At 40.0% G+C, this 18352-nt stretch overlaps 1 long non-coding RNA gene across 1 annotated transcript; it reads left to right on the top strand.

Annotated features, from left to right (window-relative positions):
• The first annotated feature begins 5289 nt into the window (after positions 1-5289).
• LOC311226855 lies at positions 5290-7020 on the top strand. Its single transcript, XR_014619554.1, has 3 exons — positions 5290-5509; positions 6441-6857; positions 6960-7020. It is a non-coding gene; the product is annotated as an uncharacterized lncRNA (long non-coding RNA).
• Positions 7021-18352: the final 11332 nt, after the last annotated feature.

Raw genomic sequence — 18352 nt, 5'->3', positions numbered from 1 at the left:
ATATAATGCATTTAGGGCTATAAATCAAGTTCTGGAGAAAGCTGCAGAAAACGATAAAAACATACTTATACTTTAGACCGTATTTTATTATGAATATGTGAATGAAAAAGTATAACGTTGCTACACCCTGAACAATAGATATAGGACATTGAATGGGCCATAATAATGTCAATTTAGCAATACAATTTAAAAAGTTATAGCCCTGCAAAGAAGGGGAACTTCTCCATAGACAAATAGAGATGGCGAGGGATGGTAAATTATGAATTTAACCAATGGCGATCAAAGTGTTAACAGACACGCACACAGTGTTCCCATTTAGCTCTCTTTTACTGAAAATCTTATTCTTTTGACATGTATTTACACAAGAATCAAAGCTCTTTCCACACTGGGCACCTAGTGCTCTCGCTCTACGGTAATGACTAAAGTTCTTCCCACACTGGGCAAGACACAGTAATAAAACCCGTCCCTTTAAGGGTTTAGATACCTGTTTGTTTCCCCGTAGGTGGGGAGAGAGGGGAGGAAGAGGGAGAGGGATACAGGAGCTATTCAATGGGAATTTTTATAAAAGAACACACGTTATCACACCACATTCAACCAAAAGACAGTGGGCCCACGTTGAAAACAAAAGTCCTATCTATAGCAGGCTTCCCCAAAATAATAAATGTCGGGGCGCCCCTAAACACTGTTACCAGTGTCAGTTCAAAGTACTGCTTCTCTTCGCCCTTAAAGGGCCCGCGCCGCACAAAGAGAATGTCTACCGATAAAGTTCCAGCACTCTGAGCGCTCACTGTAACTGACTTGAGTGTACTTAACCAAGGGCGGGCCTGCTCCCACCACCGAACGTCCGTGTGGTGAGATGGCCTTCGAGAGGTCCCGTGATAGCAGGCGGCGGGGCTGGGTAGACGTTAGGCAGGTGACTGCTGGGGTAACGGCTCGGAGGGGCTGGAGGTGCGTGCAGTGCAGTGACGTCCGCTGCTGGGCTGAAGGGGTGGGGCGACACGCGGGCTAAACTGTGGTGCTAGCCTAACTGAAGCTAAGCTGTGGGTCGGGACGACCCCCTGTCATGACACCTATACTTTAGCTAAAACGCAACATGTGCAATATCTACCACACTCTTCGGCAGTAGCTTGTCTGCTTCTTCGTTCACAATGTCTCTTTAGCATTAACTGAAAGCTAAGCGATCGCATATTCCATTACTAACCCGCCTCGTAACTGGGTTTATATCTTGCATGCTTGATGTCCAGAGCTCCAGCTCCAAGCGACCTCTTCCTTCTCTGGAAAACGATGAAGAGGAAGTTCCGCCGCCGGCGCAGCGCCCTGAGCCCATCCTTCTTCACCTGTGTCCCCCTGCCCAACGTCGCCACCAGCTCCCCCTGGCGGTACCTGTATCATGTCCCACTATTAAGTGTCAATGTTAGGATAGGGAGGATCAAGAGGGGTCAGCAAGTTACACAACGTCATCGTGAACACAGAGAATGCAAGGAATTAACGTTAGACACATTGAATTATTGTTAGACATATTCAGGTGTCTACAAACAGATTGCAGAATGGGTACAATACAGTACAGCTCAATACACACAATTGTTAAGGGGATGCAGACCAGAGAAAGACCTTCGTCTTGTTTACATCAGGGTCCCCCATTTTCAATTCATCAGGACATATATAACATGACATACAGATAGACAGTACTGCTACATCTATACATTTATGACATACCAGATTTGCAAATACAGTACTGTTTGTGATACAAAAAGAGTCCAGAAAAGAGAGTATATACATTTGACGTAAAAACTGTACATTGGAGGAGGTTGGGTAGGGGGGGGGGGGGGGGGGCGCTGCACATTGGAGGTGGTTGAGTGGGTGGGGGGGGGGGGGGGGGGCGGGACCCTTGAGTAGTTACCCTTAACAACCATCCACTCCCCTCTTAACAACCATCCACTCCCTTAACAACCATCCACTCCCTGTTTACAAAACCATGTATTATTTTGGCCATTAGTGGCGCTGTTGCGAGTTTGTGGATGCTGCGCCGCTGTATCCACATTTAGGAGAAGGAGAACATGTCATATATGTATATTTTCAACAATACGTTTGTTTACCAATAGGTTATTGGGTTTGTGTTGCCGCTGTTTAAAGAGACTCCAATTGAATTGATTTACCGAGTGACTGAGTTCGTTTTTTTTTCAAATGTAAACTACAGTATAAGATCCCAACAATGTCACAACAGCAGTCATAGTGTATTTTCAACAATACGTTTGTTTACCAATAGGTTAAACTGTTTTTGGGTTTGTGTTGGCAGTTTCAACAGTTGGATGTACTCAGTGAAGCTGACTGAGTCGTGTTTTGTTTCTGCACAGCAGAGCTATCATATAATAACGATAATACATTGTGTCCTATCTATCTATCTCACTATCTATCTGCTATGCTTTTATTTTTTACTCCGTTTATTTGATCAGGGACAGTGCATATAAATCAACAGTTATACATTTATAAATGAATACAAATTAAAAACTGTAAATATGCCAACATTAGCAGGGTTGCTAGTTTTCAGTTGTAGTCCCTGGGCTAGATGTTTAAGCCAGAAACAAACAGAAAAATAGAAGGCCATTAAAGCTAATATAAAAACAATTTAAAACATATTCTGTACTCACTAGTCACTACTAGGCATTCATGCATCTATAAAAAAAAACTGTGTACAGGGACAAATCAAAGCCCATACATGTACAGTATAAGCACTGTATATGCAGGCAGGCACACATATACATAATCAGGACAGTCAGGCTAGTGTACAGGGGTTGGGCAATGGGCAGCTGGACTGAGACGTGACTTGCTAATGGCCATGCTTAGTGTGTGTGAAGGACCTGAGTGTATTAGTACCGCGGATGTGTGATGGGATGGTGTTCCAGAACGCTGCAGCTTGTCTGTGTAATATAAAGATATGTCATATAGTGTTTTGCTTTGTACAGGAAATAATGAAGAAGTTCAACTTCTTCCCTGGAAGGATGGATGTCTCTTTCAGGAAAGGTCCACCGGGCCATCTACAGCAGGACCCCTTCTGAGGAGGCAAGGAGGATCAATCCTCTTCCTGTTGCTGTAAAAGCTGTGCAGGTACTTTACTGAATATTTTATATTGTGTATTGTTTGGAGTCAGTTGTGTTGTGTCATACTCATGTCTGTATGTGTCTGTGGCTGTAGTGGGTGTAAGCCCAAGACAAATTTCCCACCTGATGGGACAATAAAGTGACTCTTGACATCACTTGTTGTCTATTTTTCACCAGTTTACTTTCTCTCAATAACAATTGATTTTTAAAATATTTTTATTTAATTTGTTTATGTTTGTGCAGGCAGTCAAACGGTCAGTGTCCCTGTCACCACTTTGCCGCCAGCCCTGGTGCCATTGGCTGAGGGCTGCCTCCAGGAGTCCCCTGTGTTCCAGGCTGCAGTGGAGAAGATCGTGAGGTATATATTTTTTCTCCCACCAACCCACCCCCTCCTAATGTACAGTCTCCTCACCGTCATATGTATATAATCCATGTTAGGATCTATGGGTAACAGTACTGTATATTTGCATATTGTATATGTCACAAATGTAACAGTACTATATACCTGTATGTCATGTATGTCCCTATGTCATAAATGTCATGATGTCATGTATGTTGTGTGTGTCATAAATGTCACTATGAATTGAAAATAGGGGACCCTGATGTAAACAAGACAAACGTCTTTCTCTGGTCTGCATCCCCTTAACAATTGTGTGTATTGAGCCATACTGTATTGTACCCTGTTAAATAAAGTTTTCATTCATTCATTCAGTGAGATGCTGGAGAAGCAGCAGCAGCAGCAACAACAACAGCGGCTCCCCAAGAGGACACACAACTGCCTCGCCTGTGGTCAGCCAAAGTCCCGGTTCCTCAGAGATGGGTCCACCATCCACTTTTTTTTTTATCAGACTGGAGCGGTGAGATACTGTACTTCTACTGCTCCACTAAGGTCTTCCAGACCTATGCAGCAGAAGGACTCACCAATCCCAGGATGCCATTCCAGGACTTTGTTGAGACAGAGTTTTTTCAGAGGGAGCTGGAGGCCTGGAGTTCTGCCCCTCTTGACTGTGACAAAAAGGTTTTGAACAAACTTAATGTCATAGCTTGTATTTGATGATATTCTTCTTTGTTATTTACTTGAATGGTTTGATCATTGATTGGTGGAGTAATATGGAGTTCTGATAAACTAAAATTATTTGTTAAAATAACATAAGCTAACATATATTTTTACATTTATGCAAATGAATATGCAATATGTATAACTTGAATAAGTAATAAATACAGAAACACCATGTTTAACAATATGTAAATGTGTAGCTACATTTATTTTACATTACATTAACATTTATACGGTCTTTGGCCCTTTGAGGGCAACCATAATGCTGATGTGGCCCTCTGTGAAAATGAGTTTGACACCCCTAGCTTAGACCAGTGGTTCCCAAAGTCGGGGTCGCGACCCAAAGGTGCGCCGCGAACAGCCACGGGTGGGCCGCGAGATGATAAAAAAAAAAAAATTATTTATTTATTTTTTTGTCAGGCCACTGAACTTAGAAGCAGGCCAGGACAGTGTTTCTAGTTGTATTCTAAAATTCTATTCTATTGTATTCTAAAATGTGACTATATGGTTTTATATTAACTTAATAAATAAACAAAAACGAAAAATCTACTTATTTCAACAAACATTTCAAACTAAATAACAGATTATGCACATAAAACGCTGAAAACAACCGAAGCAACAATAGTATTTTAATGAGGCTATTATTATTATCATTATTATTTTGCAACAAGTTAGCCCTCTCATAAATAGCACATATAAATGAATAACTAACTTGAACTAACTTAATAGGATTGAAGTGATATTTGGCTTAAAAAATCGGTCGCCTGGCAAAAAAAAAAAAAAATAAAGCCAGACGATGTGCATTGGGCCGCGGCTCTCTGACGCCTTATTTTCTGGGCCCTGGCCTGAAAAGTTTGGGAACCCCTGGCTTAGACTACCAGATAATTCAAAACCATGTATTATTTTGGCCATATAGTGGCGCTGTTGCGAGTTTGTGGATGCTGCGCTGCTGTATCCACATTTAGGAGAAGAAGAAGAAGAAGAAGAAGAAGAAGAAGAAGAAGAAGAAGAAGAAGAAGAAGAAGAAGAAGAAGAAGAAGAAGAAGAAGAAGAAGAAGAAGAAGAAGAAGAAGAAGAAGAAGAAGAAGAAGAAGAAGAAGAAGACCTTGTTTTGCAACTGGAGTCGCGTTTATTTTTCAAATGTAAACTAGTCAATAATATCTTAAACAATGTCACAACAGCAGTCAGTGTATATTTTCAACAATACGTTTGTTTACCAATAGGTTAAACTGTTTTTGGGTCTGTGTTGGCACTCTTTCAACATTTGGATTTAATCATGAATTGTGTTTTGAAACGCGAACGTGGAAGCATTAACCTGTTGCCTTTCGAATAGCAGCAAAACTAACGTTTGAAGGTGAGTTTAAACTACTAAATACGATCCTAAACAATGTCACAACAGCAGTCAGTGTATATTTTCAACAATACGTTTGTTTACCAATAGGTTATTGGGTTTGTGTTGCCGCTGTTAAAGAGATTGATTTACCGAGTGACTGAGTTCGTTTTCTTTTTCAAATGTAAACTACAGTATAAAATCCCAAACAATGTCACAACAGCAGTCAGTGTATATTTTCAACAATACGTTTGTTTACCAATAGGTTAAACTGTCGTGTTTTGTTTCTGCACAGCAGATCTATTATATAATAACGTTAAGATGGGAGTTTGCAACGTTTACATTTGATTAAAGCTGTTACATTAATACATTGTGTCCTATATATCTATCTCACTATCTGCTATGCTTTTATTTTTTACTCCGTTTATTTGATCAGGGACAGTGCATATCAATCAACAGTTATACATTTATAAATGAATACAAATTAAAAACTGTAAATATGCCAACATTAGCAGGGTTGCTAGTTTTCAGTTGTAGTCCCTGGGCTAGATGTTTAAGCCAGAAACAAACAGAAAAATAGAAGGACATTAAAGCTAATATAAAAACAATTTAAAACATATTCTGTACTCACTACTAGGCATTCATGCATCTATATAAAAGAAAACAAAAAAAAACAGTGTACAGGGACAAATCAAAGCCCATACATGTATAAGCACTGTATAGGCAGGCAGGCACACATATACATAATCAGGACAGTCAGGCTAGTGGGCAAGTGTACAGGGGTTGGGCAGCTGGACTGAGACGTGACTTGCTAATGGTCACAGACCTGATTTGAGTCTGTGTGAAGGACCTGAGTGTATTAGTACCGCGGATGTGTGATGGGATGGTGTTCCAGAACGCTGCAGCTTGTCTGTGTAATATAAAGATATGTCATATAGTGTTTTGCTTTGTACAGGAAATAATGAAGAAGTTCAACTTCTTCCCTGGAAGGATGGATGTCTCTTTCAGGAAGGGTCCACCGGGCCATCTACAGCAGGACCCCTTCTGAGGAGGCAAGGAGGATCAAAGACAATCCCTCCTTGCAAGACAAGTCTGCAGCACTGACGGAGGAGATGGTGATGGCTAATCAAATACCCAGCGCTCCACCTCTCTGTCAGGGACACGGGGGAGAGGTTTGGACTGCAGTACCTTGAACCAGGCTGTGGTCCAGTTCCACCGGACTGTGACCAACACAAGTCCCTAAAGTCAACCCCTCCTCCTCCTCTTCCTGTTGCTGTAAAAGCAGAGCAGCCCACGGTCTATCCCTCCTGTGGTGTTTCACTTCCCCCATGCCCACCACACATCAGATGATAGAAAGGGAGTCACCTCACAGGTAATCTTCATTCAACTTGATTTTTACACATTCCTGTTGTCTAACAGTGTTGTCCAGCTGTTTACCAGCTAATCACTAATAGCAATTTGGTGTGTTTTCCAGGAGAGCTGTGACATCAGTGAGCTCTCCCCTGCCTTTTTCCCCGGCAGCAGCACAAACTGGCCTGCAAAGTGATGTTGGCTCTTTTATGGACACAGGTAATTCTAATTATACTGAAGTCAGACATATGTCTACAAATAACTGTTAGTTAGTAGTTGACATCTCCCCCACACATCACTTGTTGTCTAACTCAGGGGTTCCCAAACTTTTCAGGCCGCGACCCCCAGGTACTGATGATGCGGCCTCAGCCTTGGTTCATTTTATATCTAAGCACTTAGAGGATCCTACCTCTTATGTCCGACTTTTATTTGTAGATTTTAGTTCAGCTTTTAATACGATACAGCTGCACCTTTTAATTGAGAAGCTGAATGGGCTTAATGTCCACCCTCTCATTATAAAATGGTATCATTCCTTTTTAACTAACCGTACACCGTATGTCTGTCAGTGTTAACGGCACTCTTTCAGAATCTAGAACCCTGAGCACTGGAGCTCCCCAGGGTATAGTAAGTTCACCTGTGCTTTTTACCTTATATACAAACGAGTGCAGAAGCATCTATCCTAACAACCGCTTCATAACATTTTCTGATGACACTGCCATTTTAGCTCTAATTAAGAATGACAGTGACCTAGTTGACTATTATTTGGAAATCCAGAGGTTTGTAAACTGGTGCGACAATAACTGTCTGGTTTTAAATGTTAAGAAGACTGAGGAGATGGTGTTTGACCCCAGAGGTGTTGGGGACCACAGGCCTGTGGTCATCCACACACAGTCCATCTCACAGGTCTCTTCATATAAATATCTTGGGATTTTTGTCGATAACACACTAACCTGGAACACCCATGTAGATAGCCTGTGTAGCAGACTACAACAACGACTACGTCGCCTTAGAGTGCATGGTGTATATCAAAAATGTATGTTACTTTTCTACCAATCTGTATTAGAGAGTCATCAGATATGGTATTACAGCTTGGTTTGGTAACCTGTCTGTACAATTAAAGTCCAAACTGGTCCGTCTGATGCAGACCGCATGGAAGATCATAGGGGTGAAAGGTCACCCCAATAGAATAGTCAGATTCCTTTATTAAGCCATTTGTGTAAAAACACATTGGTAATTGTTGCGGCATTACAGTGTATGCATTTTTCATTTATTTTTTCACAGTAACAACAACACCAACACAGACAGTATGAGCTACTGCCCTCTGGGAGGAGGTTTAGAGTTCCACGCTCTAGACTAAATAGGTTTAAAAACTCCTTTATTCTGATATCAGTTCAACTTTTAAATAGTGCCAGATAAAGGGCAACTATCGAATAACGGATGTTTGGTTGTTATATTATCGTGTATACTATAATATTAATATTAATATTATATTATTTGTGTATACTATTCTAATGTGGTGTTGCCAGACATCCTGCTGTGCAGGTACTTTACTGTATCTTTTATATTGTGTATTGTTTGGAGTCAGTTGTGTTGTGTCATGTCTGTATGTATGTGTCTGTGGCTGTAGTGGGTGTAAGCCCAAGACAAATTTCCCAGCTGATGGGACAATAAAGTGACTCTTGACTCTTGACAACACTTGTTGTCTATTTTTCACCAGTTTACTTTCTCTCAATAACAATTGATTTTTAAAATCTTTTTATTTAATTTGTTTATGTTTGTGCAGGCAGTCAAGCGGTCAGTGTCCCTGTCACCACTTTTCCGCCAGCCCTGGTGAATCCACCAGCTCCAGCCACACCAGGCTGCAGTGGAGAAGATCGTGAGGTATATATTTTTTCTCCCACCAACCCACCCCCTCCTAATGTACAGTCTCCTCCCCGTCATATGTATATAATCCATGTTAGGATCTATGGGTAACAGTACTGTATATTTGCATATCGTATATGTCACAAATGTAACAGTACTACTGTATATACCTGTATGTCATGTATGTCCCTATGTCATGATGTCATGTATGTTGTGTGTGTCATAAATGTCACTATGAATTGAAAATGGGGGACCCTGATATAAACAAGACAAACGTCTTTCTCTGGTCTGCATCCCCATAACAATTGTGTGTATTGAGCCGTACTGTATTGTACCCATTCTGCAATCTGTTAAATAAAGTTTTCATTCATTCATTCAGTGAGATGCTGGAGAAGCAGCAGCAGCAACAACAACAACAGCGGCTCCCCAAGAGGACACGCAACTGCCTCGCCTGTGGTCAGCCAAAGTCCCGGTTCCTCAGAGATGGCTCCACCATCCACTTTTTTTTTTTATCAGACTGGAGCGGTGAGATACTTCTACTGCTCCACTAAGGTCTTCCAGACCTATGCAGCAGAAGGACTCACCAATCCCAGGATGCCATTCCAGGACTTTGTTGAGACAGAGTTTTTTCAGAGGGAGCTGGAGGCCTTGAAGCGGCAGGGGATGTTTTATTCCCCATGTCTTTATTCTCCTTTATTTTATATATCAGAGGATTTTATAGTATGTCTGCACTTTATGTGCTCATTTCATCATTCATGTATTTTACATTCTACTAAAACTGAATCAAACTATAAACAAGGTGGCCTAAAGGATGTTAGATCCTAATGTGAAAAACTGTGATTTTATACGTCTGCTCATTTGACTTATTTCTACTTTTATCTTTACGCCCCACTATCTGCTGGGTGCATACTATAACCTTATCATGTTTTGTAACGGATTACAGAAGCATATTGGAACGTGAGGTTCTGATATGAATTGATTAATATATCTGCATTATTTTATCCCACTTTATGCTTTGCTCTTGCTGCTTGTTTTACACTGATTTTATGTTTTATTTCTTACTGATGTAAAGCACTTTGAACTGCAATCCCCTGTATGAAAGGTGCTATACAAATAAAGTTATTATTATTATTATTACTGAGACACAGTTCTTTCAGATAGATAGCTTTTAAACCAGCTCAAAGCCGTTTTTACCAAGACCTATATGCAGCCAAGCCTCTGCAGTAATGCGTGATCCACAGAGTCAAACGCTTTAGACAGATCAACAAACAATGCTGCACAGTGTTTTTTTCTTGTCTAGTGCTTCAATTGTGTCATTTGAGACTAGCATAGTCGCTGAAGTACTATGGATCTGAAGCCTGACTGAGACTTGTTAAGAATATTATGGTCAGCTAGAAACTCTTTCAGTTTGTTTACAAGAGATTCAAAGACTTTGGCCATTACAGACAATCTGGAAATAGGGCGATAATTATTTAGGTCAGAGGGGTCTCCGCACTTTAACAAGGGGAGAACCATAGCCGACTTCCATGAGCTAGGTAATTCACCAGATATGATATGAACATTTTCTGATGATGCTGCCATTTTAGCTCTAATTAAGAATGACAGTGACCTAGCTGACTATTATTTGGAAATCCAGAGGTTTGTAAACTGGTGCGACAATAACTGTCTGGTTTTAAATGTTAAGAAGACTGAGGAGATGGTGTTTGACCCCAGAGGTGGTCATCCACACACAGTCCTGTGCATAAATTAACATGATTTATGTTGACAAAAACCTCTGCCGCTGCAATCTAATGATGATCTAAATATGTGCAACAAGGAGAGACAGAGACAGAATTAATGAATGAAAACTTTATTTAACAGATTGCAGAATGGGTACAATACAGTACGGCTCAATACACAAAATGTTTAAGGGGATGCAGAGTATGACAGGCTTTTGCCCCGACCGGGATTCGAACACGGCTGCACGAGAGCAGTTCAGCTCCTTGGACAGCGTGACAAATGCACCCATTTCATTGGCTGTCAGTCTGTTATACCTATACACGGCTGGCCCTTATTGATAAGCCTGGTGTAGTTGGCCTTATACAATTGGTCAAATGTGGGTGTTATAGTAATGCCTAAATATTTAATACCAGTACTTGGCCATTTAAAAGGGAAGAGGGATCTCGCTTGTTGAGAAATGTTCCCCCCAATAGCCAGTGCCTCTGTTTTATCTATGTTGATTTTATATCCAGAGTAATAACCAAATGTTTTAATTGTACTCATAAGGCATGGAATCGACCTCACTGGATCAGATAGGTAGAGAGGACATCATCAGCATACATAGAAATATTATGTTCTTCCCCGCCCACCTTCACTCCCCTAATATTCACCTCTTCCCTTATCAATTTCTATTGAAATATCCTACAGTAGAGGAGAAAGACTGCAACCCTGCCGAACTCCCCATTGTAAGCTGAAAGGGGTGGAAATGTTGCCATTCACACGCACAGAGGACTTCAGATCTGAATACAATACTCTAGTATAATTAATAAATATTGGGCCAAAACCAAATTTTTCGAAAGTTTGAAATAAAAATTCCCACGAAACCCGGTCAAATGCCTTTTCGGCATCCAATCCTAAGACCATTGCTTCATCCTGCCCCTTCTGGGAAAACGCCATCACATTCAAGAGCCTTCGTATATTATTACCAGAATATCTGCCTGTTCTAAAATAAATTATACTGATCAAACAGGATTCATGACATAATTCAGCCTCCAGGCTAAAATAGTGCTAAGAACATTTAAATCACAGTTCAGTAAAGATATTGGGCGGTAGGATCCACATAGTGTTGCATCTTTCCCCTCTTTGTGAATCACTGTGACAATAGCGTCCCCCCACGTTTCAGGGAGTGTTTTAGTCTGAAATGAGTGGTCATATTAGACCCAGGTAACTACCGCCCTGTTTCTATCCTTACATCCATCTCGAAAGTCATGGAAAAAATAGTATACGAACAGATCGAAAAGTACCTCGCGGAAAAAAATCTAATCTACGAATTCCAATCTGGCTTCAGAACATCCCACTCCACTGACACATGCCTTCTCTACTTGAACGACCACATCAAACAAGAGGTGGACGCGGGCAAATACTGCGGCATGGTCATGCTGGACCTACAAAAGGCCTTCGACACTGTCAATCACACCATTCTGATTGACAAGCTAAAAGCAATTGGTTTTGATAGTTTATCAGTGAGCTGGATACAATCCTACCTGGAGGGGAGGGAACAGATGGTGGAAGTAAACGGTACCCTATCCCCCCCCCTCACAGTGAGCTGTGGTGTTCCACAAGGAAGCATACTAGGACCGCTACTATTCCTAATTTATGCAAATGACATGTCGTCAGCTTGTGACTGCAACTTGTTCCTGTTTGCGGACGACTCAGCCCTGCTGGTCTCTGACAAGAACAAGTTACAGGTTGAAAAAGCCCTCAGCTCGGAACTAGGCAAAATCTGCATATGGCTCGCCGACAACAAACTATCATTACACATGGGCAAAACAGAGTCCATTCTCTTCGGTTCAAATAACAAACTCAGCAAGACCGACGGCTTCTCGGTTACAGTGGGTGACAATATTATCACAAGGAAAGATGAAATTACCTACCTGGGTTCCATCCTAGAGGCTAATCTTTCCTGTGACAAAATGGCATCCAATGTAATAAAAAAAGTCAACCAACGAACGCGATTCTTGTACCGGATCTCCTCTCTGGTAAACAAGAATACCCTGAAGACTCTAGCAGGAGCACTCATTCAAGGGTACTACGACTATGCTTGCACCTCATGGTACCAAAGCACCTCAAAGGCACTAAAAAACTAATTACAAACATCTCAAAACAAGCTAGTCAGACTACTACTTGACCTGACTCCTAGAACCCACCTCACCCCTGCCCACTTTGACAACCTAGGATGGCTTAGAGTAGACGACAGAGTACAGCAACTTGCAATGGGCCTGGTCTACAAGATACACTACGCGACCAAGGTACCCATGTACATGTCAAAATACTTCCCAAAGGTCAGTGAATACCACGATCACAACACCAGAGGGAGCTCCACAAATCATGTAAAACCCAGATTCGGCTCAAACAAGGGACTAAACACGTTTCGCAATTATGCCACATCAATGTGGAACGCCCTACCTAAAGCTGTAAAGGAATGTGAATCACTACCCACCTTCAAAAACACTCTCAAAAAACACCTACGTGAGACTGCAATTCGAAACTGGCCCCTACAAATGTCCTAACCTAGTTGTACAGTAAATGACCAAGTAAGGCTTTGTCAATATTCCAATGTACAGTGTAAAATGTGTGTGTGTCCCCTTCCCAACCCCCCCCCCCCCCCCCACCTCCAATGTACAGCCCTCACCCAACCCACCCAACCCCACCCCACCCAACCAACCTCCTCCAATGTACAGTTTCTATGCCAAATGTATATACACTCCTTTTCTGGACACTTTTGTATCACAAACAGTACTGTATTTGCAAATCTGATATGTCATAAATGTATAGATGTAGCAGTACTGTCTATCTGTATGTCATGTATGTCACATATGTTATGATGAATTGAAAATGGGGGACCCTGATGTAAACAAGACGAAAGTCTTTCTCTGGTCTGCATCCCCTTAACAATTGTATGTATTGAGCTGTACTGTACTGTACCCATTCTGCAATCTGTTAATAAACTTTTCAATCAATCAATCAATATGCCTGCAGCAATAAGGGGGCTAAAAGTTCCACAAATGTCTGATAGAAACTATTAGAAAATCTGTCCGGGCCTGGACTTTTATTATTTTCTAAGATTTCCAATGACTTCTCTAATTTCAAAATCTTTAATCAGGGCTTCCATTTTGTCTCTTGCCGATTCTGACAGATTTGAGAGTTTAATGTTTTGCAAAAAAGTTTTTATCTCATTCACTTCATTACAGATACCGGTATTCTTATAAAGCATTCTATAAAACTCTGCGAAGGCTGATTTGCTAAATACGAGTTGTTCCCTTCTTTGGTTGACTTCATTTTGGCTACAGTTGACAGGGCTTGTTGTTTCCCTATGCGGTATTCCAACAGGTGGCAAGCTCTGTCCCCACTCTCATAAAATATCTGCTTCATTAACCTGCGCCCCCAAAAGTGTCTATTTTGGTTTTCGTTTTTGAGGACTGCATACTTTTTTTTTTTTTTTTAAACTTAATTTTTTAGCGTTTATCGCTTTTCTGGTCAAGCATGACGGACAGTTGCAGGGTGAAACGGGAGAGAGAGCAGGGGGAGACATTCGGCAAATGACGGCGAGTCTGGGAATCGAACTCGGAGTCAACCAGATCTGTGACGCAGCACGGAGTCCCGCGCGAGCGCGGTAACATGGTGTGCTACTGGAGCACCCCATGCATACTTTTTTTGCAAACATACTTTATACTTATAGCACATGCATGAGCCTGGTCACTTTTGAATGATGACATTCTGAGGTTTCTGATTTTGTCGCTATCGACAGGCAACAAATAAGCCTTCAATTCGATATATATATATATATATATATATATATATATATATATATATATATATATATATATATATATATATATATATATATATATTGTATTACAAAATATACACACCCGAGCCACTAGTGGTTGCCAAAGTGCCGGTGGGCCCTTGCATGTTAAGAGGTACTTTGGAGAGCCGAATTGAAACACGACCTTACCCCATGTTGCCTGGCCACCCACTCCAACACTGCAAAGAATAATGTAACCTTTTTTCTCAATAATAGAGGCATGCAGTACATCAAGGATATAATTAATATCAATACAATGTTGATTCTTCAGTTTAAAAGCAATTGCATCTACTATTGCAGTGTACAAGCATAAGAGTACACTGCAATTTCTATCAAAATGATCATTCATCATATCTAAAATTCTACCTATGATGTTTTAAAAAAGAAGACTTTTATCCTTTGAGAGTTCCAAATATTTCCAATTATATACCCCTCCTTTCTCTCTCACAAGCACCATCATCTTTTCAAAAGGTTTTAAGCTGTATTGACATTCACGCTTACACGATACGTCATTGACTTGATTAGCGATAGCATGTTTTAAAAGCGATGTGAGTTCATATAGGTCAGAAAACCACGTAACATATATTTAACACACAAAGTTAAGAAATTCTAAGACACAGGGTGCAGTTCAGGGTTGTTCCAGAAGGTAACACGTTCATTCATCAAATACATTTTGACATCATCTTTATCTGCCAATGCAGCGGTGATCTTTTAAATGTTCTCCTGAATATATTCCACATTCTTCAATTTGTGAAGAAAAGCTTCTGAAGCTCCCTGCACTCTGGACGGTGTAGATACAATGCCCTGACTTTCCAACACTCTCATCACTCCTGGAAGAAATCTATTGGTCCATCATTTCTTCATTAATTCTTTAAAACGAATGAATAAATAATACGACTCAGGAGGAAAGAGACATAGATGTTGTGTCTGGCTGGGAGGCTCTGTCTGGCAGCCGTAGCTAATCTTCTTTCATCTGATCATCAAGAACCCCAGAGAGCAAAGTAGCATGCAACTCATCCTTTTATCATATTCAGAATAGGGCTGTCCCCGAAGCCTGTTTTTGGGCTTCGAACTTCATCAGGGTTTTTCGAACAAACGTTCGAACCATAATTTTTAATAAAAAAAAAGAAAAGAAAAGAATAAATAAATATATATATATATATATATATATATATATATATATATATATATATATATATATATATATATATATATATATATATATATATATATATATATATATATATATATATATATATATATATATATATATATATATATAAATAAATATCCTCAAACTAAATCCTCAATTTGAATAAAGTCATTAATCTGATTAAATTAGTATTTTTTTTTTATTAAATCAACTTTAAACTCATCAGTTTTTAATACTATAATATTAGTGTAGCCTAATCTTTATCTGCAACTGTGAAGAAAAACCCCATTGGTTTAAACAGAATGAATAGACACATAAAAAAATATATATATATATTTTTCTTATTAGACATTTAAAATTCGAATGTTGATTCAGAATTCGAATGCCAACGTAACGAACGAAGGTCAGAACGTTTGAACGTTTGGGCTCAGCCTTAATTCAGAAGGACGCAAACCGTCTGGTTGATCCAAAGTCAGAGATGAATTCACAGGAGAGTCTATATCCGGGCTACGGGGTGAATACCCCGGCACTGAATCCTGCACAATTCTTGAAAATGTAAAAAGTAAGAACTAATGTAAAAGCTAGATGTGTTTAAATTTTGGGAGTTAAATTATTGAATAGCCTTAGTGACGGGTTGAAGTTGTGTACTTCTCAGGGGAGATTTAAAAAACCTTAGAGGATCAAATAATTCAGGAACAGTTTTGAGTAAAACATATATCTTGCAGCAGATTTTAAGTTTTTCTTTCTTATATCAAAATATATTTAGTTTTTAAGAATTTGTAAAGGATAGGCAAAAATAAGCATGTGCTTCAGCCTATTCCTTTTTTTCGGTCATTGATTTTGGATTTTGTGTGTGAGCTTGCCTTTATGTACATTTGTGATTTTACTTCCTTTTTTCGTTTCCTTTTGTAAGTCCACACGGGTGTGTTTGATTTGTCTGTAAACAAGACCGAAAAAATAAACTTCATTCATTCATTCATTCAAAATCTCATCTTGAAGATCTAACAACGCTTGGTTGGTTTGATCCGGAGATGATGGTGAGGAAGGGGGCGTCGGCCACCACAGCTCATGTATGACGCTCCAGACGTTTGTACCCGGGGGTCCGACGAACTGTAGAGTCAGCTTCTTCACCTTTTACAGAGAGATTAGCCATGATGCCCTGCTTATGACACAGCAAGCACTTGACCTGTAGAAAAATCTACTTGCATCCAAACAAATTATTTGATGGTCTCTACAAAGCATAATAAATAGGCTACACAACATCTAATCATATAGAAAACGAATGCTACTCTTATTTGTACACTCTCAGAATTACACATTATTAAGGAGTATAATGCATAATACCTTATTAGGACTGATCAGATCAAAGTGTTCCCACATTTGAGAACGGCTTCTCTTCTTAGCTGGCTCAAAACAACTCAATAACAACTATGCACATGCACACTCCTACTACAAAACCCCACATCGAATGAAATGTTTTGGCGTTTATGTAGAGTAGAATGCCGCGCAAACAGTCTCACGTTACAAAACAGTCTTGCCATGTCGAAACCAGTCACATGATTCACTGAGAGAACAATACACTTACTGCTTCGGACGGCATAGGTCACGTGACTTTTGCCGTACCAATGCAGGCTTTAAAGCAGGGTTTGAGGGAAATGTAGTTCTGTTTCGTTATGGCTCTGCTCAGCATCATACTGCACTGTACTTCACTTCGTGCACGAGCACTGAATAAAAAATTCCACCATGTACTTTTACATCCCAACATTCGTCTGGCCACACCCCCATCCGCTTACCTTCATAAGCAGGTGTGTGGTCACCTACTCGCCTCCTTCTTCACTTTCACCACAAGGAAGTGCCTTCGGTAGATCCCCACTTGACGAGGTTGTTAGTAGAAGAAAGTTGGAAAACAAAAGAACGGGAAGATACGTTGACATCATATCTTTATTTTCTCTCTCACTATTTTCGAGAAAATACGGCGATATTGTCTTCGTTATTGGAGTGTCTGGAAGATGATGATCATTCTGACCAGGGGCGGATTTAGGATTGTAGGAGATCCGGGGCTTAGCCCAGATGGGCCCCCCTTTTTTTTTCTTTTTTTTTTTTATTTTGGGCAGGCAAGGGACAGATTTTTTTTGAATTTAATGAACCTATACGTGCAATTTCCTGCAATATAGAGCCTTCAATCTTGACCAATAAAGCTGCTCTTTTCACTATAAAACTCAGTTAACCATAACGTAGTTATGGTTAGATTTATATATTGGGGGGGGATATATCATATTTTTTATATAATCAAAAAGTGGTGGAGCAAGATCATACCTTTGCTCCCCCAAGTTCAATAGTGGGAGACCAGAGATGCTCCGAATGCTCTTATGGCCAGGCGTCTATGATTCACTGATACAAAGTAAAATAGTGCAGTGCAATAAAATAGTTAGTAAATAGAATAAAATAATGCAATAGTGCATTGCAATAAAATAGTTATCATCGTATTTTTCCGGGAGGCCGGTAAGGAGTGCATTACAGTAGTCGAGTTGGCTTGAGATAAATTCATGGATCTGGTTTTCAGCGTCCTTTTGATTTATAAATGGCCGTACTTTAGCTATGTTTCTAAGGTGGAAGAATTAAGTTTTTGTCAACTTGTTGATTGTGATTTAAAGCTTAGGTCTGAGTCTACCATAACACCAAGACTTAACTCACTCAAATACAGTTAGCAGCTGGATAGACCACAGATGGAAATTAGCTTCTGCTAAATCTGGTGCAAACATATTTTCATGTAACAATGATGAATTGTAAAAAAAAAAAAAAAAACATTTTTTTATTTTTTTTTTTAATTTTTTTATTTTTTTTTAAATAGATTCAGGGCTTTTCAGAATACATCCGGGGCTTGAGCCCAGGTAGCCACCCCCTAGCTCCGCCCCTGATTCTGACCTTCAAACGG

Source organism: Notolepis coatsorum (assembly GCF_963971535.1).
Source record: "Notolepis coatsorum genome assembly, chromosome: 4".
Classification (NCBI taxonomy): Eukaryota; Metazoa; Chordata; class Actinopteri; order Aulopiformes; family Paralepididae; genus Notolepis; species Notolepis coatsorum.
The sequence above is the reverse complement of the archived record's forward strand: the minus strand, read 5'-3'. Positions and strand labels throughout refer to the sequence as shown.